Genomic DNA, 16,087 nt, shown 5'->3' on the forward strand with positions numbered 1-16,087 from the left:
GAAAAAATGATTTCTTAAATCTGGATGGGCTGCATGATGCAACTCGCCACCATGATGCAGGGTTTTCTGAATGGTTAGAATTAGTAAGTTCTATTCAGTTGTTAGGGTGCTGCTACATGGTTGCGAGGTGATTTTCAAGTAAAAAGAAAAAAAGCCTGCTCCTTAGTATCTTTTATATTCTAGTCTGTAGATCTGGCTTGGATCGCCTTCAATTCATATCCATTGCATAAAAGTTTAATACGAAGAAAAGTTTCATACTTATAGATAGGGGTTTGTTTAAATCACTAGCTCTATATATATGAGCAAAAGTAATACAAAAATTTACAACACAGTGAAAAATGTTGTAAATAAAAGAAAGATTATCAAAGTGTGTTTTACAAGAAAATAATTTTTCAGTCTTTCTTCAAGTTCATAAGTTTGTCGTTTCTTTGTAATTATTTGTGAAATTCACTAGCAATTTCTAAGTAAAAAGTTTGTTAAGGAAATTCTACACCAGCTTTTTTCAGAGTATTAAAGTAGAATAAAATAATTAGTCTAGAAAATCAGGATTTTAAAAATACCGAATATGACAGAAAGGAGTGTGTGTGTGTGTTTATTGGCCTGCGTTTGGGAAAAATGTCAGAGCCTGAGTGGAACGCTCACACTGTTCTGGCACTACGTGGAGATGCCGTGGATATAAATAGAAAATCAGATTTGTGAGGGAGAGAAACCATAAGAGAACGAGAGAGGCAATCCTTCCACAGCAGCAGCACATCTCCCAGATGAAGTCTGCAGACTGATCAAGGGGGGAAAAACTGAATGGATTTAAATGTGGTAAAAATGCATAATGAAATTGAGCACAATATCTTATAGTAAATGCACACATAAAGGGAGGTGTAAAATTCTATCAGAATTTTAGAAGTTGCAGCTCTATGAATCTGTGAGCCTGCATAAAAGTTACACAGTGACAGATAATGATAATGATTATTTTTCATTTTTATTCAGAACTAGTTCAGGCTGCTTTCATCTTCTCAGAAATTTTCTGCAAATTTCCTGAACCTGAGAGAGGTTGACAGCATAGTATGAAAAATGCAGTACAAAACAAGTACAGGACTTGCTACTGCCAATACACACACGACATGCTGCTGTGAGCAAGTAAGACATGCTGCTGCTGTACAATATAGTGTACATTTATTAACCCCATAGCAGATCGATACAGGTGGAGCTGGGAGAGGTGGGGGCTTTCTGAAAGCGTGCAGCAACTGCTACAGAAAATTCTGAACAGTATTTGAAGGTTGAGCAGAAAGCTCATTGGCTACTGATACAGCAGGAACCAATCAGCTGTGCCCTAAAGAGAACGATGTGGTTGCAAGCAGATTGAGTTAAGGGACGATCAGCCTGCACCATCTAGAGTTTCATGACAGAACTGTGTAGATCTGCCAATGGGGTAAGAAAAATAAACCTAATTCAAGGGGAAAACAAGTTTTATTTTTGTTTTACCCCATTGGCAGATATACAAATTTCTGTTATGAAACTCTAGATGGCATATATTTTTGGCACATTGACAGTATAACTCAATTTTAATCATAAACATTAACAAGACATTAGAAGACAAGACATAATACGTTAAGTAATTTTGCTTCCTAAGTAAATATATCTCAATTTAAGAATGTTTAGCATATGTCTACCATAAAAAAAAGGTAAGAAATACAGAGTATAAAACTGTGTTGTGACTCCTGTACGTTCATTTATAGTTTGTTTTAATTGTCTTCTGCTGCTGTGTGAGGGTAACCTCAGTGACATCTATACACATTCCCTCTCTCTCCTTCCCCCTATTTCTGTCCCTCTCTGTTACTCTTTCACCCTCTTCTCTCTCTGAGCCTTTCGTATGACATATGAGATCAGGCCACTTTAACCCAACATACACACACACACAAGTCACTGTGATGGTCTGCCAGAGGTTATAACTCACCTCAGTGTTGTTTGGTCATCCCACGTCTTCCCGGACAAACCCCCAGCAGTGGTGGTCGGGCCATCCAGACCCTGGAGGAGGGGGTTGAGGCCCATGCAAAGGCCTCTCATAGCAGGCATGACTGAAGCATCTGCAGGGTCACGTTACAGCCAGAAACTCTCGGCCCCCTGCATAGCTCTGTCATTTTTCCATCTCTGAGGCCCACGGTGATGACATCGTCCCTAAGCACAGCACACAAAAGGGTCACAGGTCAGTGAGGTGAGGTGAGAGGATGCTAACAAAAGAATATGGCAATGAAAGGGAAAGTTTTTCACGTTCATTCGTGTGTCAGAGCGACAGCAGGTGCATGTAACAGACACACACACACCCACACACACACACACACACACACACTCATGCACATTGCAAACAATGGCGTTGTGTTGCTGCAATGGTGTACATACCTACAAAACATTTTCCCAATGTCACATTTTGATTGCAGTTAGGTTATGTTTTAAAAGTAGACACTGAAGCAAAAGACAATGAGTAGTTTAAATATTTGAATTACCAAAGAAAAAAGTCAGATCAAACTGTGAAGTTATAATTTTAAGTGCAAATAAATCTAAAAAAAAACAAAAATAAAACATTGAAATGTGAAAATACTCACTAAAAACATCATCTCAACACATTTTTATAACAAAATCAGAGCAAATTGCAACTAAATGTTTTATTTAGGCTTTAAAAAGCCTTCAATTATCTTGTCAGCATATCTAGTCAGGTTTTTAGAGGTGAGATACTTCACACCACATTATATAAATTATCCTTAAGTAGGGCCTACATTTTGCATTGGATGCAAAAATTGCAAATGCAAAATTCAATCTTCTTGTGTTTCATGAATGTGATCCATTGACTTCTAAACGATAATGAGAAAAATGCATGAGGGATGCAATAATAACAACAATAAGGTACAAATTACCTACACCTAAGTTCAAATTTAAATTTTAAGAAATACAAATAAAACTCGTCTAATAATGCAAACTTATACTTGTGTATTTCAGATGTTATTGGTAAACAATGCTAAATTCTAATAATACATTGCAACATAACCATACAATGATGTGTAAAAATGAACAGGCTTATCAGCTTTTAAAACAGAGGAGAAAATGCTTGCCATTTCTTTTGTTATTGATGTCAAAGGTTGTGCATCTAATCAAACTCATTTTTGGGCGTACATACAGTACAACTGGTAGAAGCTAGTCAAATTAGCCAGATGCCAACATGGACAGGTTGCGTGACATGCCATCATCCTTGAAAACCATTAACAAAACTACACAGGGTTAAAGAAAATAAGACCCAAATTATATTAAATATGGGTTAAGGATAAACAAATTTATCAAAACGATCCCCGTTCGCACAGATCCGCGGAAACGACTTAAAATGCTGTATGCATGCCAGGCCTGTAGTTGGCGATATGCATGCACATGACGTCACTGTTTTCACAAATTCATGATTTTGTAGTTTACATGGAGACGCTAATGGTATCGTTTTCAAAAACTTGCACTTTGAAACCCGTATGCAAAAGTTTGCGCTTTCAGGCCCCCAAAACACAGTTGTGTAAATGAACGGCCAAAATGCTTAATAAAAGTTTCCGTTTTTAGTTTAAAATGGTGTTGTGTAAATTTTGATAAAGACAAAATTATTTTTTAGTTACGTTAAGTCAGAAAATGAAAGCAATGAAGAGATTTTTTTTTTGGATTACCAAAACGTTTTAATTTTAGACATCCAAAATAAAACATTTTACGGTAAAAATGTTGCACTTTGTCACAACATTAAAAGCATAATTGTGCTTGCTGGGAAGTGTGTGATAAGGAGAGAGACAGGAACAGCCAGTAAAAGAGTGCCGGTGAAGTGTTGAGGTCAGGTCAGTATATGGGTCACATACTTTGAGCTGATTTATTACACTGTTGCAGTTCCGCTTTGATTCTGCTCATGCAAAGGTGAGGCAAACATCTGTATAGCGGCCACTACTCTCTCTAGTGTGTGCGTTTACACACATAGTTTAAGGACAAACTGTCCCGTGAAGTTACATTTTTTAAAAAGTGCATCCATCTGTTTTGATCTATTTTTAATGTGCTACATGATTACAGCAACAAAGCAAAGGCTAATGAGATGGAGATCTGTGTGCGTTTAGCCTTTCTGGTTTAGTCTCTCCACTTGGAAGAAATCAGATACTCTGAACTCTCGGTGCAGCTGATCGCATACCACCCCGTTTCAAAGTGTTCAGATACAACCTGAACCCTGGCCGCCCACCAAAAACGCTTTATAACCTTTATAAACACACACAGATGCAGATTAAGGGCTGTCAGTCAGACCTCGAGTCACAGGGACACAAATGTTTGTAGTTGCGGTATGACTCCAGAGACATGCACACAATGCGTCTGACTGACCGATCTTTCTCGCAGTCTCTATCCCACAGTTCACTTGAGCCATTTGATATTTCAAGTTGAGCTTTCTATGGTTTAACTGGCATAACTGACCAAATCTCAAAATTAAAACTCAGTCATCATGTTCTCATACACCTGTGTGTTGTTGCAGTGACCTTCTAAGATGCAGTAAATAAACCTGTAAGACAAAAAAAAAAGCATTATAAAAGTGGTCCATAGAAGGCAAGTCACGTTTTCTGAAATCATACAATACATGATTCACTGAACATCTCACCTTCCGCCCAGCTTTAAAATCAACATGTTCAAACCTGATGCGATACAAGCAACATTTGGGTGAGTGCATGATGACAAAAAGTTCATTTTGGGATGAAATATCCCTTTAAGATATTCCTAAACTTCTTACTCCGTCGATAATCAATAAACTCATTTATTCATGAAAAAATTAAGCAAATAGTGTAAAGTACATTAGGAGTGTATTATGATTAAGTAGGTACACACACACAGACACAGTTTCTTTGTGTGAAGGAGCATTATGATTTTTTAAAAGCATTTTTCATTACAGTTAAATACACCCTCAATTCCCATTACTGTAATACGAAACAATGACATATTATTTAATATGTACATTACCACAAAAAGGGTCGTACTTTAATTTGTTTTAATGCATGCTGATTTGAATTATAAATCACTCTGTCTAGACAGGATGATGTTATTACATATTTGTTAGAATAATTCACAAAAATAATTATCAAATTCATCTGGATGCATTACAGTAATGTGAATGATAAAGAGTTAAAATGGTCAATTTCAATTATATTTCTTTCAATTTGGACATGTGAAATTCTCCCAGATGTAAAAATAAAAATGTATTTGGTTACACTATTTTAATGGTCCACTTTTGACATTCTACTTATGATAAGTAACTTTGCAACTACATCTTAACTAACTCTCATTAGAGTATAAGGTGACTGTGGTAGACTGTTAGGGTTAGTAAATTGACATGTAGAAGTTGCAACGTTACTTATAGTCAGAGAAATATCTGTTGGCGAGCATCAGAATAAAGTGTTAACAGATATTAAGCAAACAGTCTACTAATACTCTAATGACTGCTAGATGACATGTAGTTGCTAAAGTTAGTGGAATGTCTGGACCATAATGGAAAGTGGGCAAAAAAAATAAAAATAAAATAAAGTGCTTACTTCTAATGGATTGAATATGAATTGTAAAAACTAGATACTTCAGCTAACATATAAAAATTAACAAAAGCATGCACATAAAAACAATCACAACATACAAAAAACCCTGCAGCACCCTTTTTCTTACTATTAAAACGCTTTCAATCATCTTTAATGTGGGAACACCCAAACACAGAAACACTGGGATCAGCTCAACCCTCAGAAGAGACACTAATCACATGTCAATGATTTTAACAGCCTGGAATGAAGGAATAATTGGAAAATGTGTGGAATGCTTTAAACTGGTCTCTTAGCAACACTACAGACTAATCACTCGCTAACACTCCATCACACACTCGAGAAGAAATAGAGACGATATGACAGACAATAGCATGTGCTAAAGACTCCTGTCAGAACACACACACAATATTACCAACTGTCAATCAAATACAAAAAAAAAACTAATTCCTACACCAGATCCAAAAACATATGAAGCCAAAAAGGCTTATGAGACTTTGAGGAGAGAGTGAGGTTTTTAATAAAACAGGGACTTGACCTGCACACTCAATTCATTCACTTTTCTTACACATATTTCTTATTTTCTCAAGTAATATTGCAGCCAAATAGTTCAAACAAACTCACAATGAGTTAAACAGGCTTCTCACACTGCACTTAATATCTTTTAACCCAGAGAACCATTTTTATAGTGATGCAGCACTAATATTTGATGCCAGTTTTTTTTTACAACGGACAACCACTAATCTGTCTCAGTGATTATGTCATTAAATATTCATTCACACTTGCAGAGACTTTCACGCACTGCGTTTAGTTTCGGTTAAGAGAAAAGAGTAAACAGTCACCGGAGTGATAAAAAAATACTTTTTTTGTATTTGAGAAGATTGAGAGCCAACCACAGCGGGTGGACCACTTCTTCAATAAATTAGACTAACCTTATAAATATGCAAATGAGATGTTTAGCCCATGGGTTTACACATGTAGAGAGTGAAATCTGGAAACCTCGAATGATCAGGATGAACTAACCCAAAGTAAAAGTATCAAAGTGTGGAATATAAGAGTGTGTTCACACTTCGGTTCGCTTAGTTCGTTTGGTCCAGACCAAAGTGTTCACATTGGCATTTTAACACTGCACCAAAAGATACCGAGCCTAAAGACATAGGGATATGTTCACAAACTGATTGGTCTGCTTTTATTACGTATATTTTGATAATATTAACAAATTACCGAACATCCAAAACAACGCTGTGTGGTGGGATAAATGCGCTCGTTGTATGTGCGTAGCCGACATATACACTCGTGGAGAGTGTAAAGGAGTCAAAACAGCGGCAGGAATCCCTCCGTCACACACAAACGAAGATCTGTGAAGAGACACGGTTCTGATGGCTGTACCTAACTGTGATGGGCAACATCACAATTATGACGAGAAAAAACAGGTATGCTTGCTTGAGCTTTCTATCCTTTTTAAGGTTGCATCTTGTGAGATCATGTCCCATTTTTGGTTCGTTTACATGTCTTTGGTCCGTGATGCGTTATTTCAGTCGAACCGCACCAAAGTTTGTTTGGAAGCGGAGCAAGAGCCATCTTTTCAGCGGTCTCGGTCTGCTTGTTTGGCAGCGTTCAGTTAGGGTGTATTCACACCTGCCTTGTTTGGTTCGATTGAATCGAACTCTAGTTCGTTTCCCCCCTTGGTGCGGACCTTTTGGGCAGGTGTGAATACAGCAATCGAACTCGGGTGCGGACCAAACAACCGAACCGAGACCCAGCTGAAGAGGTGGTCTCGGTACGGTTCCAAACGAACTCTGGTACGGTTCGTTTACGGTGTGAACATGAACCGACCCAATTGCACGAAAGCACTGCGCCTTTGAGTTAACAGGCTTCCGTAGTCGGAGATTTTGGCATAATGGTTTGTGTAATTGTTGTTCAAGTGCGAAAGAGAATTCCATTCCGGCGCGCTGTCTGGCCACACAATACTGTTGCGCGTCTTTCTGCGCGTCGTGTGTGCATCATTGGAATGGAATGAATGAATGAGTGTGTGCATCGGGACATTCACATACAGAGCGTTCTCTTTAGTCTAATCGCGCATAGATGCAAAAAAAGCTTTTCCAGTTCATATAATGTATTATGTAACGATATACAAGGATGATGCTGCGTTAAACTGGACAAACTTAATCGCAGCGTTAACATTGACAGCACTTGTTATACAATAAGAATCTCATTATTTGAATGTGTGAACATAGCCCCTCTCTATGAATGAAAACTTTATACCTTATCCGTCTTCTGCGCAGTTTCTTCATATTGCGTTTGTACAGAATAACACACAATTAGTAAAATAACAAATATTGCAGTACGAAATATCTCCATGCTGAGCCTTTTTTGCACTTCCTGATTTCCCTACTTGAGAATCCTTGTCCAATGAATGGACGACCTTAGCACACGTGTGGTTTTGTTTACAAATTTTGGTTCACTTGCAAAAAGAGCAGTGTGAAAGCGAACCGTACCAAAAAAAAAAAAAACCGATAATGTTTATCAGTGGTTGTATATCAAGCAGGGACACTTTGTTTGCATTTTGTTTTGCGATTTCACCGGAACAAATAGAGAATCTCCGCAACGGATTGAAGCGCGCGTCCGAGTGAAGACATTGCGGCGCATGCGCGAGCCACAACAGAACACTATCCGCGGCTCTGATCGCAGAGGCAACGAGCACATGATCACTTGATTAAAAAAGCAACACATTTCAGCGCTAGATCGCCTCTTATTTAACTAACGAACGAAACGAATGCTCTGCTAGTTAACTGGAGATGTTTTACTTGTATTGGTACATCCGAGATGTTTCAAAAGTGGTGGGGACAAAATCGACCCTGGCAAAATGTGGTGGGGACATGTCCCACCCGTCCCCCCCGTAAATGACGCCTATGATTCAAATGAACCGCACTAACAGAGCATTCGCATCAGGGTTCATTCTAATCGAACCAAACATGCCAAGTGTGAACACACCCTAAAATAACCCAGGGCTTTATGACACTGAGTTTACAATTTCAAGTAAAAAGCCTAGAGGATTCCCATTAAAGACTCACATTTGCATTGTATAAAGTCAAAAACCACAGATTCAACAAGTATGTAGAGGGATGCAAGAGAACCCCAGTGTTTATTTCAATGCAAATGAGAGAATTTGTCTTTGTGTGTTTGTGTGTGTGTGGATGACTGTGTGTTTAGTCTTGCGGATTTTGATTGAGTGTGCAATGGTTGTTTATACTTTTCCAAAATTGTGTGATCTAAGAAAAACTACGTTTATCTTTGGTGTAAGAAAGATGGGGAAGGAGAGGGAAGTACTTGTACTACACACTTAACGCTAACCTGACACACATAGAGATGATCAGTCCTAGGCTTCTCTCCACACTGGAGTTATTTCACAGATATGTTCAACATCACATTTGACCAAAACTCCCCCTCTGACATCAGCTTAATGCATAATAATTATCTTCTTAAACAAAATTGGGAGGTCGGAGGACCAACCCACTTTCAAAATTACCCATGGATTAACCTGGTTTTGAAATCCAGGTTGGAAAGACATTAAACCCCAGTGTAAAGCACAGTGAAAACATTGAAACCAATTGAAACATTAAAACCCAGTGTAAAGCACAGTGAAAAGCCTTAGTGACTCATTCTTTGTACATTGTATGATTCACTGATGAATGTATTGATCTTTTTTTTTTGCTGTGGTTTATCCCCCAGACAAAAGAGCTTTTTAATGTGGCATAAGCATATTTACACAGGAATCGGAAACGTAGGAACCAATGCATCACACATCGGAATGTTTTTGTATTGTTATATTTTTATTTCCATGCACAACCAACAGAAAACGAGACTCGCATTGATTGTCATGACCACAGCGAGGTTTATGCGGGAAAAATCGGGCGAAAAATCCCATAGACATCCCATTGGACAGAACTTTGTGACATCATAAACTCTGCATCACAATGTTGTATGTAGAGACTTGGGGATGGGCTCATTTAAATAAGCCTAGAAAGTACCCAATAAATGGTGACATTTCATATTAGCCACACCCTAGCAACCACATACAGCTCCCTATAAATACCACTCCATAGACTTTCACCCACACCCTAGCAACCACTTAGCAGGGCCGGATTAACCATTAGGGCAACTGGGCACTTGCCCAGGGGCCCACGACATCTAAGGGGCCCTGGGCACCAGGGGCGGAATGGCAATCGGGAGAGTCGGGAGTTTCCCCGGTGGGCCGGTAGTGTTTCGAGGCCGCGAGGGCCGGTCTGATAAAATGTATTCATTGCAAGTTCGCCATGCGCACTTGTGGCCATTGGCCAAAGCGAGGGGAAGAAAAAAATATTTTATATAACGGAGCGTATATTTGCACTAAGTGCCTGTCTTTATAGCAAAAAGACGCCCGTCACGTATTAGCTACAGTGGCGTAGGTCGTAACGCGTAAATTGCATGAATGCAGCTTTTGATGCGCTCGACCCGAGTTCGAACCCGCCTTTTGCCGAACTCTCTATTCTCCCTTTTCCCAACACATATGAGATGTAAAATGTATAACCTAACATAAAGGTCTCTAGCGTTATATTTGGCCAACGAACTAAAATCGAAACCATGATATGGTGTTGTGCCTTTATAAAACAGCACAAGACTTTAAGAATAGGCATCCTGTGTGTGCTGGGTGATTTAAAGAAAAGTGCGCTCTTTGCTCACGCGATCAGCATGGTTATCTGGTGTTTTCTCCTAAATAAAAGCTCAAAGGTTTATTTCTTGCAAGTGAAGAAATTAGGACAAACGTATTTAAATTTTCCTGTATTATAGTGTAATGTAGACTAAAATATACTTTTGAAATATTCATTTTCATTTATAGTACATTTATAGGCTATATTATGGATTTTACGTCATAGGAATAATTATATAAATCATTATTACATTATTATAATAATTGTTTGGCATCCTAAAACACCATTGATAATGTAATGTAGACTGAGACTCTCATAACTAAAAAGATGTTTGAGCCCTGGTACAAGTCAATGCTTTTTCTTTGTTCAACGAGCAGTTCATGGGTTGAAGCTCTTAATTTTGACCTCTCAAAGAGCACCAGATTGATGCATTTAACCTTAAAATGTACAAAATTTTCTTGCAGGGGAGCATGCCCCCGAACCCCCCTAGAGGCACAGAGGTCCACCCAACATAGCTTTACAAAATCCTATGGGAAAGAACAACCATTTATGAACTTTAATCCAGCATAGCAACAAAGTTCCTTTTAAGTCAGTAAAACTGTAAATGCCATATTAAAATGTCCTTGGACAAAATATACATTTGGCCCTTGGGGGGGGGGCCTACAAGACATTGTGCCCAGGGGCCTCTGAACTCTTAATCCGGCCCTGCCATTTAGACTACCCTAACAACCATATTGAACAACCATAAATTGAACCGGCCATTTCTCTGAACGAGGATAGAATAGAGACACGGGGGTGAGCTCTTTTGACTCAGACTGCCGAATAATCCATTACTTGCTTCTATGACAGTGAATACAAACTCATAATTACACAGAATTAGAAATTAGATTCTAGAATATTAGATAACAGATAATGCTATAATCGCATTTGAAATGTCTGAGTATTTCCCCCCCCCCCCAAGCCCTGGTTAAAGGTGAACTAAGTAACTTTTTTACCTTAACCGAACAGCTTTGGAGTCATTGTAATGTTTATATTACTGATTTCGTGTGGAATGGTGGTCATCTTGCACCCCCCTGGTGCCTGTGAGCCGCAAAACCATCCTTGCAACTTTGGGCCGGCCGCAGTGTTAGGAAGTATCGTGTGATATCAGCTCTCGCGAGGTAACGGATTGCTTTACGGCAAAAAACAGATCTGATAAAATTCTGATAAAATGAGCATCAAACAGAAATAACCCGGCGCCGTATACATGTGGTGTTCGAGGCGCACATACAATACAGACTGCCGACAGTTAAACAGGACGCGCGCAGCTCTTAAAGGGGCCATACCTTATTTCCACTCGTTAGAGCGTCCATCCTACTGAACAGGTACCGGTGTACAGGGGGAGGGGATCCGGCCGTGAGTGCGAGCCATCTCTGCGTGAGTGCTATTCACGACAGTACAAGTACTCCACAGCGACTCTAGGGGTCGCTGTTTGACAAAAACGGAATTCCTACTTAGTGCTGCTTTAATTTCTGACCCGTCTTTGCAGGACAGAAAAGTATAGAACTCTTGCATGTGCATTAAATAACAGAACACACACATATACCCTGTCGTCTACTGCTCAAAGGTGGCTCCACTTCAGGAAATGCATTGAGTTTCCTCATTATAAAACCACTTTGATTCCTGTTTGAGTTTGCAAAACTCTTCACATTGAAAAAGTGTTTTGTTGTTCACAAGGATCAAAGCTCATTTCTCAACGAAGGGACCGTCAAATTCAAAATGTCATCACGTCTCTTCACAAACCTTATATAATCTGTAAGCAAACTTAAGTGAATTAGATGCAGTCTGTCAGAGAACAATCCGTAACACGTGCATTTGACTCTAAATGTATAAAAGCGGCTATGCTTTCATACTTTAAACCACAAAGCTTTTCAAAAAAAAGACTGGCAAGGAAATTTCAAATGGGTAGTTTATTCATTCCCACTCATGCTCTTTTTCTTCAAAGATATTTCCATACCCTAAGTGATGCCAACAAAATGTTAAATATTGCCGTGTTTTATGAGATTGATGACTAAATGGTGGTTGTACATGCAAATGCAGTATGTGTAGGTGAGCACGCACCTAATCTGATGCTCTCACACACAGGTGTGAGACGTGGACAGATGAGTAATGATGCCATTGGACAATTGTATGTTCCTGACAGAGTGCACGTCTCTACAGACAGCAGGGTGTGGACTGCAAAGACGCAGACCTTGGTCACGCCACACTGTTGGAAATGAGGGTAAATTCCAGTTTATTTTCAGCAACATGACAATTACACATGGCACCAATTTATGACCGCTTGATAAACAATAAAATCAAATGTCAAGAACTCAAGACTTTGTGTTCTCTGATCTATATGTCCCAATGGATCTGATCCCACATCTAAGCTCATTCTCAGAAAACTGAGCCTAATAGATGCATTTCTGCATTGTGCAGATTTGTATATGCAAAATAGGTGGTTACAGCCTTGCAAAGTTACTACCAAAATGATTTCAACCCTGTCACAGTAAGTTTAGAGTTCATATAATTTGAATGGATAGCGGATTAGTAAAGGAAGCACTGCATATGAAAGAGCACAAGCAGTTAGCTAGCAAAAATGGTATGGATACTATAGTAAATGGATACTAGGGACCATCAACTGTATGGTTACTGACATTCTTCAAAATATCTTCTTTTGTGTTCAGCAGAAGAAAGAAATTCATACAGGTTTGGAACAACTTGAGGGTGAGTAAATTATAACAGAATTAAAACATTTTGGATGAATTATCCGTTTAAATACTGACACACTGTGTGAAAAATGAAAAAGGGGGAAATTTCACTGCATAACAAGGCTGAATGGAAATTGAGGGGAAATACAAATGTTGCACATCACCAGAAAGTACATAGACAATACATGATTTTAATTTCAATTAAGGCAAGATTTAGGTGGAATCTGATTCTGAAAAAACCTTCAAAAATAACAGTTAGTAATCAACGAGGACATGCAAATTGGCTAAATTAAATAAATAAAAAAAGTATTAATATCAAATTCATTTAGTGTTAAGTTAAATATTTTAAACAGTGGTACTAAGTGGAGTATCCAGTCAATTATATCAGTTACAAGTCAAGGAAACATGGCCATTTCCTGATTGGCAGAAATACATGAAATATCTGGGATTTAAACCTACAACCTTCCGGTTCATGCTATTTAACTCGAAGTTAAACTGATGGGGTAAAGTTCACTGGCAGATCCAACACTATGATGATTTGCACCGGAGACGAGAACCTGCCAACCCAAAATTCCTCTAATCACAGATTAAGTCACTTACAACATTCTTGGGGTATTTAAGCAGCTGAGGGGCCTGTGCAGGTGGGGGGAGAGTGGCATGAGGATTATCTTATATTTCATAGGTAGTGTTAAGCTGCTGCTCTTAAGTGCTTCACGTGGTCATATTATGTCAAACATATTGGCTAATCTAGTGTTAGTGGAGCGCCGCTCAGGCTAAAATCAGCTGTTTCAAAACAAACACGCAAAGTTCCACAAACTGCTCTTAAACCTAAGCCTCATTAACACTGATCTACTGATGGCTGCCTTTCTGATGATCACATGGACCAGTGGGCTCAGGTTTAGCGAGACATATCGGATATGTCTGGAATGGTAATGGCTTGTTTAACATTTGTATGTTTTATAGTTTAACAAACCAAAACATTCCTACGTAATGTGCTCGAGGCTGAACTACCACGTGGAGGAAACATTCTGGACAAAAATATCGCTTTAAAGTGGAATCTGTAAGCGATGCAACTCTAGGCAACATCTAAAACAACTAATACAAAAATCAAGCATTGTTTTAAGGCCTAACACTGATATGCATTTCAAATAATACTTTTTTTTTTTAAAGTGCATAAAGTTGTTACAAAAAATGTTAAAGCATGTTTCATGAAATTTAGGAATTATTCCAGGAATGCAGGCAATACTGTTCGTGCCGAGATGGAGTGAACTGTAGTAAAAGTTAAATGTTAAAGTACATGAATATCATTTTAGCATGAAGCTTCAACTGCAGCTCGGTATGAACGTTGTTTCAGTGATTTAGAACAGCGTCATTGAAAAGTTTCCTGACGTTAAAACCCAACAACAGGAAGCCGAAAATGCTGAGAAATGGGATGAAATGGGATGCTGAGTATGTATGGATACAATCGAGACATGCAGGAGCATCATACATACACCTGTTTTTTTTGGGACCAATTCTTTGATGACAGTTTTCAGGTTAAACCTGAAATTAATTGCAGAAGGCGATTGGTCTACAAAAAGAATGAACATCATTCATGCTCCTGAATGGCAACGATGCTTCTGGAATCATAAATTAATCAAGATTATCATCTTGGGGTGTTTTCACGTTATCGCACAGTACAGACGCATCAAAACTGTGAAAGTTTTCAAACAAAATTTTATAGAAAAAGGGCAATATAATTTGAAAATAAATATGCTGTACTACATTACACAGACACAAAAAGATGTTAATATCCAACATATTTACATAGAGTAAATAAATAATGTTTAAACTGTAAAACTCCAATCAAACCAGACCACATTTGAGCATACTGTTTCAGCTTGTTAGATCTTATTATAGTAGAAGTAAATGGTGACATGAGTTTGGCCTATATTTACATTTGGCTGCTATATTGTTATTCAATACGTATGTCACACTGACATCAAGACGATTTCGTCAAGACTGTTTCGCCAAAACGTACTCACACATACACGCACACAAACACTAGCCTCGTATACACACGAAATCACATATACACAGTTTGTTAGAGATCACACGGCACACACACACACATCTGCAGTAAGGCGGCAAAGTCAAGGCAGTTGGCAACATAACTCACTGATCAGTTATAGGAATGTTTCTCTGTTCATCTACGGAAAATAAAACAGGATTAAAAGCTTTTTTTTCTCCAGACAGCCATGGAGCTTTGCAGACAAAAAAAGGACAAGAAGATCCATCTTAACATAACACTGCACATAAATAGGTCAAATTAAATACAAAGAGATAGAATACTGAAAATATTCTAAAAAAAATCATAAATTACTGAATTGTTTGGGGAATAGATTTGGACTAAAATTCCAAGACTAGCTGAACGACAACAAAAAACCTAGCCCAGAATTGTCATCTTAAAGCGAAAGTTCACCCAAAAATGTTTATTTTGTCATCATTTATTCGCCCTCATGTAATTCCAAACCCGTAAGACTGTTGTTCATCTTCGGAACACAAATGAAGATCTTTTTGATGAAATCTGAGAGCTTTCTGTCCCTCCACAATGTTTAAATGTGAATAAAAGCCTAAATTAAATCTGTTCATCAAATAAAGCACTTGAAACTCTTCAGGTAATTTGAACTAAACCACTCGATTCATATGGATTCGTTTTACGATCTCTTTATGAACTTTTTGAAGCGTCAAAGGGTCGGTTGCGTAGCTGTCAATGGAGGGACAGAAAGCTCAAAAAGATCTTAATTTGTGTTCCGAAGATGAATGATAGTCTTACTGGTTTGGAACGACATTAGGGTGAGTAAATAATGACAGAATTTTCATTTTTGGGTGAACTATCCCTTTAAATCCCCAGTAGTGTGAAAGCATGGATTCTAATCACACAATCTATTCAAAGTGGTTTCCAAACATGTCAAAAAATGAATATCCCTTTAAGGAGTGAATATGACCAAAATCCTCTTGAGTTTGCCTCATCAAGGTCAGAGCTCTGGTGCAAACATTTACCACAGCGCCCAGCAGGTTTCCATGGCATCACTGTGTGACATTCCAACGGCAGAATCAG

The sequence above is a fragment of the Rhinichthys klamathensis genome, unplaced genomic scaffold (genome assembly GCF_029890125.1).
Source record: "Rhinichthys klamathensis goyatoka isolate OS25496 unplaced genomic scaffold, OSU_Roscu_1.1 h1tg000370l_1, whole genome shotgun sequence".
NCBI classification, from domain to species: domain Eukaryota; kingdom Metazoa; phylum Chordata; class Actinopteri; order Cypriniformes; family Leuciscidae; genus Rhinichthys; species Rhinichthys klamathensis.